Raw genomic sequence first — 11,598 nt, forward strand, 5'->3', positions numbered from 1 at the left:
GGGAGGCCGGGGGGGGTCTCTGTCCCTCTCACCCCTGGTGTGACCCCGCCCAAGCATCATCGGGGTGAGAGGGACAGAGACACCCCCAAGCCCCCACAAGCATCTCCCAAGAATCCCAAGGGGACAAGGACAGAGACCCTCACTGGGCACCGAGTGGGGTGAGAGGGACAGAGACAGTCTCCATCCTCCTCTGCCAAATATCACCCTGAATCCAAAATTCCCCCCACATACCAGTAAAATGGTGAGACTTTAGATGTCTCTGATCAATTTCTTTATTTTTACCCCAGTTTGGGGTGTATTTAAGGGACAAAGATGGATCAAAAGAAAATTAGGGCCAAAACAAAAGGACCATCAGCCAGGTGTCTTCCCAAGGTGGATCACAGGGAATGTGGGTCACCAGGGCTCTTCTGGGGGATGGAGTTGGAGCACAGGACAAAGCTGTTGCCACAGTCGGGGCACTCGCAGGGCTTCCCTTACTGGTGGCTCTGTTGGTGTGGGGCCAACTGTGAGCTCCTGGAGAAGCTCTTCCCACACTGGGGACACTCGTAGGGCCTCTCCCCGGTGTGGATGCGCCGGTGGGTGACGAGGGTGGAGTTGTACTTGAAGCCTTTTGTGTAGTCAGGGCAGCAGAAGGAGCACTCCTCTGTGTGCTTGCGCTGGTGCCCGAGGAGACTGGAGCTCTTCCCACCCTCAGGACACTCGCAGGGCCTCTCCCCAGTGTGGATCCTCTTGTGGCAGAGCAGGCTGGAGCTCCAGCTGAAGCTCTTCTCACATTCCAAGCACTTGTTGGGCTTCTCTCTGCCATGAAGCTGCTCATGAAGCCCCAGCTCTGAGCTCTGGCTGGATCTGCAGCTGCCTTCCCAGCACAGGGTGGGTCTTTCCTCCTCAGAGCACCCTGGGCTGCGTTTGCAGCCCCCCCAGTCACTTCTCAGCCCCTTCCCAGCCCCGGCTGAGTTTAAGCCCTGTGTGCCTCTGTGCTGTGCCCGGGCTGGCTGCAGGCAGTGCCCCAGCCCTGCTGGGCTGTGCCCAGGAGCTGCTCCTGGCCGGAGCTGTCTCTCTGCAGCGCTGCCGCTTGCCAGGAGCTGCCTCTGTGCCAGGAGCCCGGCCCAGCTCAGCAGCACAGACACAGCACAAGGACTGGAATGACCCTCTTGGGCCTTGGTGCTGAGGCCCTGAACATCAGTCCCTGACAGGGACTGGCAGAAACCTCTCAAGGATTCAAGTCAGAATTGAACTTCAAAGTTTCTGGAAGTTTTCATGGGTCCCAGTGAGGGCCACGACTGAGAAAGTGTCCCCAGGCTCTGGTCAGAGCAGAGAACTGGAGGCAGGGATGACAGGGGGGGACAAAGAGAAGCCAAGTCTTGGTGCCCTGGGGCACAGCAGCGTCTGTGCCACCAAGGGCTGGGAGGAGACACCTTGTCCTGAGGCCCTGGGGCCTCCTGGGCACAGCCCCAGCACGGCTGGGCACTGTCATCCCCTTGTCCTGCCCTCAGCATCCCCCCACATCCCAGTGGCCTCAGGGATCTGCTGGAAGGAGTCCCTGGGGAGCCTTGGTCAGGAATGGCCCTGGGGGCTCCTGAATGCTCCCAGGGACTGCAGGGTTTTCAAAGGACTTTGGCTTTGGCTTTTGCCTGGGAGCCTCTGAGAGCTTTGTGCAATCCTGGCCCCCAATTATCTGCTCTAATGAGGCCCTGGAGATTCTTTGTCAGTAACAACACTCAGTGGGGCTCATTAATGCTTCAGGGTACTCAGGGGTAATTTAAGTACTTCTTTTTGACACTGACTCTCTGAGAGGTTTGTGCAATCATGGCCTCCAATTATCTCCAATTACTTTAACGAGTCCCTTGAGAGCTTTGCAGTGACACTCAGTGGGGCTCATTAATGCTCTGAGATACTCAAGGTTTTTAAGGTACTTTGGATTTTCCTTCCCACACTGAGGCTCTGAGAGGTTTTTGGGCAATCCTGGCTTCCAAGTCTCTCCTCCAAGGAGTCCATGAGGAGCCTGTGTTGGGGATGGACCTCAGTGGGACCCATGAATGCCTCCAGACACTTTGGGTGTTTCCTCTGCCTTTGACTCCTGGAAAGGTTTGTGCAATCTCCTCTCAGGCCCTGAGCTTCAAGGGCTCAGCCCCAAATGCACCATGGGGCTCATGAGGATCAAGCAAGTGCTGACAAACCCTGGCTCTGCCTTGATTTCCCTCTGGCCTGGTGCAGTTCATTAGGAAGGTTTCCTTCTCCAGTTATGGAGAAATATTTCAAAGAGCTTCTAAGAAATATGCATTCCTATTTTAAGGGGTGTATTTTATTGCTGTTCTCTTTAGAGAAGAGGTGATTGCAGCATTCTGTGACTGATACTGATCACAGGTCTCTCCTCAGGAGGTGTGGCCTGGTGACAGAAGCTGTGCCTTGAGGTCTGACCCAGCGTGGAGAACCCTGCTCCACATTCCCAAGCCCATCCTGTCTCTCCTCACTCACCTGGGACCTGCTTTGCTCAGAGAACTGGCAGCACTCAGCCAAAGGGGGGGTTGTTGGGGTTTTTTTGAAGCAATCTGAAACTCCTGAGTTTCCTCATTGAAAACAGACTCTCCTCCGCTGTGTGCCAAGCCCCAGTGAAAGGGTGAAAATCATTGTACTTGGGCGTCCTTGGGCAAGAATAAAATACACCGTAACCAGTGTAGAAGCCAGCTGAACACCTTGGCAAGAGATAGGGAACAAATCTGGCAGGAATGAGGAACAAGGCTGCCGAAAGCAGGGAAGAAACTGCTGAAACAGCTGCCAAGAGACTGCGCATGCCGAGAGGAGAAAGGTGAAGAGTGCAGAGCGAGGAAGACGTTCAGCCTTCATCCAATGCCCACCGAGCCTTCCTGAGCGCGACCACCAGGGAGCCCTGGGCCTGCGCTCCGCGTGTGCTACTGATAATAACGAGTGCTGAGAAATGGTTTGCACAACCACACCTTTTCTAGGGAAAACAATGAACATGCATGAAATGGAACCACATCTTGTAATCTGCCGTGTGCCTGGGGTGGGTGTTTGGAGGAGCGATCCCCGCACACCCAGCGTGCTGAATAAAGCAAACACCCGCTTCTTGGACTTTGTCTGGGAAGTGTCTCTTGGCCCGGTGTGGGGCGAATCATAGAGCTGCCAGAGGGGCCTTTTTGGCTCAGCTGAGAGCAGTCCTGCTGCAAGGCTGTCCTCGAGCTGCTTGGGCTGCACATGTGCCCAGGGAATGCTCATTGCTTGCAGTCTCAGGGGCTGTGGGTGTGCAGGTGTAACTACTGCAGGAGGGAACAGCTCTGCTGGGGGCAGTTCTCTTTTTCTTGGTGGTTTTTCTGTTGAATGAACGTTCCCTGCCAGCTCTGGGCAGAGCTCTGTAGCTGTATGTGCCACTTGTCTGTGGCACTGTGGCTCAGGAGGTGGCCAAGGGGAGCTTGGCCGAGGTGTGGGCAGAGGAATGGCCATCAGGCCAGGCTGGGGGGTCAGCGGCCGGTCAGTTGCGTTGCGTGGCCGCGGCTCTGGAGGCTTGTGTGGGAGCGTGTGCAGGGCTGGAAGGCTGGGGCTGCCGCCGCTGTGTCCCAGAGCCGGGAAGGCCGGGGCTGGCCCGGCCCTGGCCCGGCCCCGCCAGCTCTGCCAGCTGCCGGCGGGGACACAAAGGGCAGCTCCGAGCTGCGGCCGCTGCGCTGCGGCCGCACAAAGGCAGCGCCCGCAGAGCTGCAGGGCAAGGTGCTGGCCCTGGCTCGGGGCTGGGCCGGGGCCAGCGGCAGAAAATCAACTTGCAGCTTGGGCCCCGCAGCAGGGAGGAGCAGCAATTGCTGGCTGAGAGAGACTCTTGCCAAGGGCCTGCGGGGCCGGGCCCCAGGGAACGGCTTCCCGCTGCCCGAGGGCAGGCTGAGATGGGATGTGGGGCAGCAATGGTTCCCTGGCAGGGCGCTCAGGGCCTGGCACAGGCTGGCCCCAGAAGCTGCGGCTGCCCCCGCATCCCTGCAAGTGTCCCAGGCCGGCTCGGCCATTGGGGCTTCCTGCCCAGGAGGGCTGGGCTGGGCTGGGCTGGGGCTGCTGAGGGCGGGATGGGCTCTGCCTGAGCCAGCTGAAGGCTGCGCATGATGAGGCCGGGGGGACCCCGTTCCTCAGTGGGTTCTGGGGTATCCCCCATTCCTGAAGGCATTTCAGGGTATGTCCCGTTCCTGAGGCAGTTTTGGGGTCCCCCCAATGCTTCGGGAGGGGTTCTGAGAGGGGGCCTCTGGTACTTGGAAGGGGGAGCTATTGTCAGGGAGCCGGGGAGCCCATTTTGGGAAGGATGCTGCTGTTTGTGGCAATGTTGAGAGGTTCTGAATGGCCTGTGGGGCCCTGGCTCTCATTTTGGGACTTGAGGTGAGCCCATGGGCACAGCAAGGGCTGAGGAGAGGTTCCAAGCTCCCATTTGGGATGGAGGGATTGAGCGGGTGCCTCCAATCAACTCAATGCCAGCCCCAATGTGTCGATGGCAGCCCCAAATGGCTCGATCCGTCAGCCCCAAGGCCCGGCTGTGGGGAGTCAGGAAGCACAGAAGGGGAATTGGTGTCCAGGAGGGGTGGGATGGGATGGGATGGGATGGGATGGGATGGGATGGGATGGGTAGGGATGGGATGGGATGTGATGGGATGGCATTGCATGGCATGGCATGGCATGGGGGTGGCATTGTTGGGGTGGGATGAAGTTTGGGAGGGATGGGGTGGTTTGGGCACTTGGAGTGGGGCACTCCAGGGAGGGAAAGCAGGAGCTGCATTTGGGGAGGCTCCTGCTGCTTTTTGACAATTTAGGGGCCTCTAGGGGCTTCTGGGAGGTTGCAGTGAATTTGGGGAAGGTGCCATAAACTCCCCACAAGTTGGGGGGCTGTGGTGAAGTCCCCCATATTTTTGGGAGGATGAGAGGACTGCAACTGGGAGGGGATCCTGCTGCTTTGCACCACTTCAATGGGGTGAGAAGCAGCTTGGGAGGGAGGGAAGGAAGGAGGGAGGGAGGGAGGGAGGGAGGGAGGGAGGGAGGAAGGAAGGAAGGAATTCGGAAGGAAGGAATTCGGAAGGAAGGAATTCGGAAGGAAGGAAGGAATTCGGAAGGAATTCGGAAGGAATTCGGAAGGAAGGAAGGAATTCGGAAGGAAGGAAGGAAGGAAGGAAGGAAGGAAGGAAGGAAGGAAGGAAGAAAGGAATTAGGAAGGAAGGAAGGAAGGAATTCGGAAGGAAGGAATTCGGAAGGAATTCGGAAGGAATTCAGAAGGAAGGAAGGAAGGAAGGAAGGAAGGAAGGAAGGAAGGAAGGAAGGAAGGAGTGAAAACAATGTAAGTACTGAATGAAACAAAAACAAAGGTAAATAACTGAGTTCTCTTTTAAAAAATACCAATTCCCTCTGAATCCAAAGTTGCAGAAGACTTTTCACTCCACATTTGGGTTTTGTTTTTCTCTCTCATACTTCTTCTGGCTCTTTCCTTTTTTCTCTTGTTTTTAATAGATAGCACCTGCTAGGAAAGGAATGCAGAGCAAAATGAGACCCATTTCTGGCAGGCAATGAAAGTGTTGGCTCCTGGTCTGGTTCCTTTTGTGTGGATCCCTCATCTCTGCGGCACGGGGGGAATAGCAGTGCTGGGAGGCAGCAGCGGGCTCAGGAGCATCCCGCTCTGGCAGCTCTGAGCAGGTGGCACATGTCCTGCTCTCCTGCTGCCCTCCAAAGCACAGAATGCATGGGCAAGTTTAGGCACAGCTCTGGGCACAGCCAGCATGGCCTGGGCACGGGAACGGGGGGGCAAAGCGGGCGGGATCCTTCTGCAGCTGCCTGGTGGTTTCTGCTTTCTCTGCCCAGAGTGCCAGGATGTTCTGAAGAGGTGCTTGTCCATGCAGCCCTTGGCCAGGCCGTCCTTGGAAGAGCTCTTCAGTGAGCCTTGGCTGCAGGGTGTTCATGTGCCCTAGAGGATGGCAGAGCCCCACGGGCACAGTGTGATCCAGGGGCCTGGCAGGTAACAGCCCCACCCATCTCTTGGCAATCAGTGGCAAAGCAAAGCAGACTCTTTTGTCCTGCCTGTAGCTGTGAGCAGGGAGCATCAGAAGGGAACACGCAGCTCTTGGGCTGCAGCTGAGCTGGAGGCTTGCTCTGGCAAGCACTGGTGGCCACCATCCCCCCTGGTTTTGCTTGTCTGGTTCATTGATGGCTGGGGCCCTGGGCAGAACCCTGAGAGCCTGGTGTGGCCCCAGGGAAGGAGAAGGAGCCCCTGGAGAAGCTGTAGCAGGTGGGGCTGCTGCTGCTGGAGCCACCAAGGACGAGCTCAAGGACCACAACCTCTTCCTGGAGCTGGCCAGCGGCAGCTGAAGATGATGGCCTTTGATTCTGGCACCTTCTCCAAAGACACGCTCCACGGCCAGTGTGCAGGTGAGTCCAGAGCCAGGGGGATGCTGCCAGAGCTGGGCATGGCACGGCCTGGCCGGGCACCAAAGGTTCCCCCTTTGCTGGGGCGGCTGCAGGGAATTCTGCAGTGGCTGCCAAGCTGCTTTTGGGCTCTGGGCAGCTGCTGAGGAGGTGGATGTGCCATGGCTGGCTGCAGGCTGGGCACATGTCCTGCCCTGCTGCTCTGCTCCCAAAGGCAGCAATGCTGGGCAGCTTTGGGCCCAGCTCTGAGCACGGCCAGCACGGCCTGGGCACTGCGGGCGGCTGGGACAAGGGGACAGGAGGCTTCAGCTGACGGGCGGGTTCTGCTTTCTCTCCTTGCAGCCGGGCTCTGCGGATGCTGAGGCTGCTCTGGGCTCTGCCAGGGCTCTGCTGGGGCTCAGCCCCGGGCACGGCTGGGCCCGCTCTCCCCTCACAGGGCTCTGACAGCTTTGCATCAGACGAGCCCCTTGCGAGCACAGCGACGGAGCTTTCTGCTTTTGCAGGTGAGTGAGACTCTCGTGCAGGCCAAGAGATTGCAGTCAGGGACACACATGCCACTGGCAAGAACCCAAACTCTGCACAGTCCCAGCTGAATGCCTGGATCTGCACAGGGTGTTCTGTCTGTCCCACTCTTCCTTCCTTTTGCGCTGGAATTGTGCCATTGCACTTTCTTCCTCCTCTGGAAGTGCCACGAGTGGGCCCAACCTGGTGAGTGGGCCGTGTTCCTGAGGCAGTGCAGTCTGGAGCTGATGGATGAAGAATTGCCCTTCTCCAGTGCCAAACCAGAGCAAAAAGCCCTGAGTGGCACTTTGCGTCTTTAAGAACCCCCTGACAATTTCAGAGGGAATGTGCAGCTCATTGGCAGGGTGAGAAGGAAGGGCATCTTCTCCATGAGTTGGGGTGGGACAGAGTTTAGATTGCCAGTCCTGCTCGGAGCTGGCAGGGCACAATCAATTTCCTATTGCTTCAACCACAGTTTAAAATAACAATGTTGGAAACAAAGCCCAGCATCTTTAAAAAAGGACTGCTGAGGTCAGTAAGATGGATCAATGCCATCAGCATATTTACAAATACCTGCGTTGTCTTTTTGAAAAGATCAGTTACCTCTTAATCCAGAGTTACAAAAGATTTTTCACTCCACATTTGGGTTTTGGTTTCATGATTTTTTCTGGTTTTTGGTTGTTTCTTTTTTGTTTTTTATTAATTTAAACAGAAAACACATCCTTAATGATGGAGCAGCACTGCTGAATACGGGGCCACGCAGAGGGAGCAGAAGCAGCTGCCTTTGTCCCCCTGCAGCTCCAAGGCCCAATCTCTGAGCAGACAGGGCTGGCAGAGACTCGCAGGCTCCCTGTTTGCTGTGCTGCCCCACTTGTGAGCGGCCCAGCTTTGCGTGAGGCACAGGGAGAACAAGGGGCAGCTCCCTGCCAGCCCCGCAGCCCAGGGAGCCCTCGGGCCTCGGGGCTTGGGGCACTGTCAGCACCCGCTGCTCCAGCGCCCGCTCCTGCTGGCACTGACAGCAACACCCAAAGTGTGCCTGATCCCGAGGGAGCAGCAGCAGGGCCTGGATCTGATCCCTGACTCTGGGGCAGGGCTGGACAAATGACCCCCGCAGCAGCAGCAGCAGCAGCAGCAGCAGCAGCAGCAGCAGCAGCAGCAAATGGAGCTGACTTTCAGCACAGCCCCTGCCGCTGTTCCCTCCCGTTGGCAGCGGTGTCACAGCAGCCTGGGGCACCTGGGAGCCCTCAGTGCCAGCAGGGAGTGGAGATGGCAGCCCTGGGCTCCTGGAGGGTGTGCAAGGAGCAGAGGTGGGCACTCCCTGTCCATGTGGAGCTTGCAGATGGAAAAGGCTGCTGTGAGCAGGCAGCTCCAAGGGCAGAGAAAGGAGGGTCTCGAGCACTGGAGCTGTGCCAGTGCCACAGCCCTGGGCAGCAGCCACCGAGCCCCGGGGGCACAGAGGGCACAGCAAGAGGGACAAAAGCAGTCAAGGGCACAGACTGGGAGCAGGAACAGCTGCTTCATTGCACTCTTGGAGAAAGCTCTTGGCTGTTTCAAAGCGCTGAAAGGCGTGAAGGGCACAGAGAAGGCCACAGCAAACAATGCTCCTGTTTTCACAGCCTCCCCTCTCCGTGTCCCAGAAGGAATTGGATGAGCTGTATTCTTCTCTCCGAGTCGTCTCGTTCAGCATGAGCAGCTCAGCACCAGGAGCTGAAGGAGCTGAAGCCTTGGGCCACAAGAGCTGAGCAAGAGGAGACTTTGGGGCAAAGTCATGCTGGTGCCATGGACCTGGCTGAATCCTGGAATTACAGAATCCTTCCTGTTGGAAAAGACCTCGGAGCTCATCGAGTCCAACCATTAACCCATCACTGTCAAGCCCAGCACTAAACCACATCCCTGAAGTGCCAAGGCCTGGACAAGAGGCCTGACTGAGGCCTGAACAAGAGGCCCTGAGCCAAAGGTGACCTCTGGATGAACCTTCCAACCAAAGGTTATCTTTGTATCTGCTCATTACCAAAATATGCATGATCATTAGCGCTGTGATAGATGTATCCACTCATTAGTGAAACATGTATTGACCTTTCTGTGTTTAGAAGCCGGACAAGGCCATGAAATCCCACATCTGGCCTTGTTTGGGGCTGTATGGTCAAAGTCAGCTCCCTTGGCTCCTCCTTGAGCCCTGGGCAGGCTTAGGAGGAAGCCAAGAGGAGGATGAAAGCAGATGTTCCTGCACTGGAAGTGCTGTCAGTTTGTTTCTCCAGCACTGTCAAAGCTGGGCCCTCTCCCAGCGGGGTTGGAGCCTCAGCTGTGGCTGGAGGCAGCTGCAGGAATTCCCAGTGTCCGGGAGTGGCTCTCCAGTCCCTGGCTGGGACAGCTTCCCCCAGCTGATGGGTGGCTCTGGGTGATGGTAAAGTCTGAGGGGAACTGGGGCTGGATCTTGGTTAATCACTGCAGGCAATCTTTGGCACTGATGACTGGGGGCATTGCTGAGCTGCTCCTGCTGTGATTCTTTGCTAATGATTATGTGCTTTGCTGAGCTTATGCTTTTGTGACTTTTTGCAGATTTGCATTTTATAAATTACACAATTCCTTCAGTTGGTGTCTGTGTCTTTGGTGCTGACCCTGCCCACCAGCAATGATATCATACAGCCACCCTGTGATGTCACAACGCACTCTGTAATGTAACAGCCTGTTCTGGGATGTCACACGACCACTCTGTGATGTCACACCAGCATCCTGTGATGTCACAGCCTGCTCTGTGATGTCACAATTGCTCTGTCATATCATCATCTGCTAGATGATGTCTGACCTCTGCCCTGTGATGTCAGCGCCCAATCTGTGATCCACAGCACCACTCTATGATATCACAGACATGCTCAATGATGTCACAGTAGACTCTATGATGTCATCCAGCCACCCTGTGAGGTCGCAGTCTACTCTGTGATGTCACACAGCCCCTTTCTGACATCACAGCTGCTCTGTGGGTCTGTGACACAGGCACAGAGGTGTTACCAAAACTTCAGTGAAACAAAACCTCCTCAGCACCAGCGCAGCACGAAGCAGCAGCATTCTTTATTGGGCCGGATGCACGAGGGGAGAGCCCCTCCCAAAGTCGTGTGTGCCGAGTTCAGGAATGTTCCTGTTTGCAGACTGTGTTTCACACACACATTCCCAGATTGTCCCACAAGAAACACACACACGATCATCATTGCCCCAAAATCATTGCATATTTCCCCCATCCCTTTGCACATCCGTTCTTCTGCCCTGGGGGTCTCTTTGGGGGTCCCTGGTGGTCGGTGACCCCAAAGCCAGCCCTGACTGCCCGGTGCACTGGTGGAAGTTGGCACACCTGGGCTGGTTGCTGCCTACAGAATCAGCCTTGTGTGGTTCCATGGCCAGTGGCTTTTGGAGAAGAAGCATTGTATGAACCCACCAGGTGCAAACGGTTTTTCATCTGGACAATCTCCCCCTCTTGGAGGGTTGTGAAGCTTCTCTTCCCTTCAAGCCTTCCTAAGCCTCACTCTGCTCCTTTACTCACAGCCCACGAGTTCCTCAGCTGCTTTCACAACCATGTTCTTTACACAGCTCAAAGCAAGTGTCATAAGCACAAGTAGTGCTCTGATCCCAGTTAGACTTTGCAAAAGTGAGGCCAACCATCAGTCAGGGAAAATCCAAGCCCTCTAAATATTTTATCCAACCAGTTACTGTCTAACCCTCCCCTTAATTCCCTGCTGGATGCAGCAACCGATTTTATCCTCTCTACCCGATCATCCAATCCAGCATCCCATTTGGAATGTGCACACAACAAGTGTTGCTGTTTCAGTTCAAGAATCCACACATTCCCTGTCCATGCAGCAGCAATAGGGCTAAAGCCAATCTGCTCTGGAAGGTCATTTTAGCTGTGGCTGGCAATTGTTCCTTTAGTTCACCAAACCCCAAAGGAGCTGCATTCACTAAAGTTTCCATCTGCAGAGCCCAATGGTGTGGGGCTGCTCTGTTCCTAAAGGCAGATCTTTGCGGAGCAGAGATGGATTCTAAAATCCATCCCGCTGTAGTTCACATCCCGCACTGGGATGTTTCCAATTCCATCCCCTTTAACCTTTCCCCACAGTCGGCTTCCTGGTGGTGACTCCTTGCACGAGGGACGGAACGTTCATACCCCCAGTGTCCATGGTGCTCCTGATTCTCCCAGGGGCAAACGTGTGCTCCAAATTCCATCACTTCCCACCCATCCTGGGGCTCCTAAGGATCTCACCGTGTCCTGCTGACACTCTGTGCCTCTCCAAGGCTCGTTGTTTGTTGGCTCAGCCCAGGTGTCCCTGAGAAAGGCAGAATCATTTCTACAAACACAGCCCAGCCTCAGAGCCTGGGCCACAGCCAGGAGCCGCTGGACCTCAGCATTCCAAACAGCTCAAGTGTCTGTCCCAGGGCAATCCCACTTTTCCTTGGTCCTGGGATCCTTTGGCCTTGACCTTGTTAAATCAGGATATTTTATATCCACCTGTAAGGGGTCCTGTGGGAGGCCTGGGCTCCCTTCCCAGCCCAGACACCCCTGAACTGGCTGGAAACATTCCCATTGTCCTGTCTGAGGGCGATTCCATACTTCTGGAATTTGACAGCCCCAGGGGGTATCAGTGCAATCTGTCAGATGATAAATATTTCCTGAGGTAATTTCCAGATCCGGGTTGGAAATGTTACAATTCTCAG

At 55.8% G+C, this 11,598-nt stretch overlaps 2 long non-coding RNA genes across 2 annotated transcripts; one reads left to right on the forward strand and one right to left on the reverse strand.

The window, feature by feature from the left end:
- Nucleotides 1-528: 528 nt before the first annotated feature.
- On the reverse strand, nt 529-7,057 carry LOC116438680. The gene is made up of 3 exons (XR_004237878.1): nt 6,975-7,057; nt 2,950-2,954; nt 529-542 (listed from the first exon to the last, which is right to left on the reverse strand). It is a non-coding gene; the product is annotated as an uncharacterized LOC116438680 (long non-coding RNA).
- LOC116438679 lies at nt 5,505-9,485 on the forward strand. Its single transcript, XR_004237876.1, has 4 exons — nt 5,505-5,986; nt 6,222-6,396; nt 6,736-6,896; nt 8,511-9,485. It is a non-coding gene; the product is annotated as an uncharacterized LOC116438679 (long non-coding RNA).
- The last annotated feature ends 2,113 nt before the right edge of the window (nt 9,486-11,598 follow it).

Source organism: Corvus moneduloides, unplaced genomic scaffold, assembly GCF_009650955.1.
Source record: "Corvus moneduloides isolate bCorMon1 unplaced genomic scaffold, bCorMon1.pri SUPER_scaffold_79_arrow_ctg1, whole genome shotgun sequence".
NCBI lineage: Eukaryota > Metazoa > Chordata > Aves > Passeriformes > Corvidae > Corvus > Corvus moneduloides.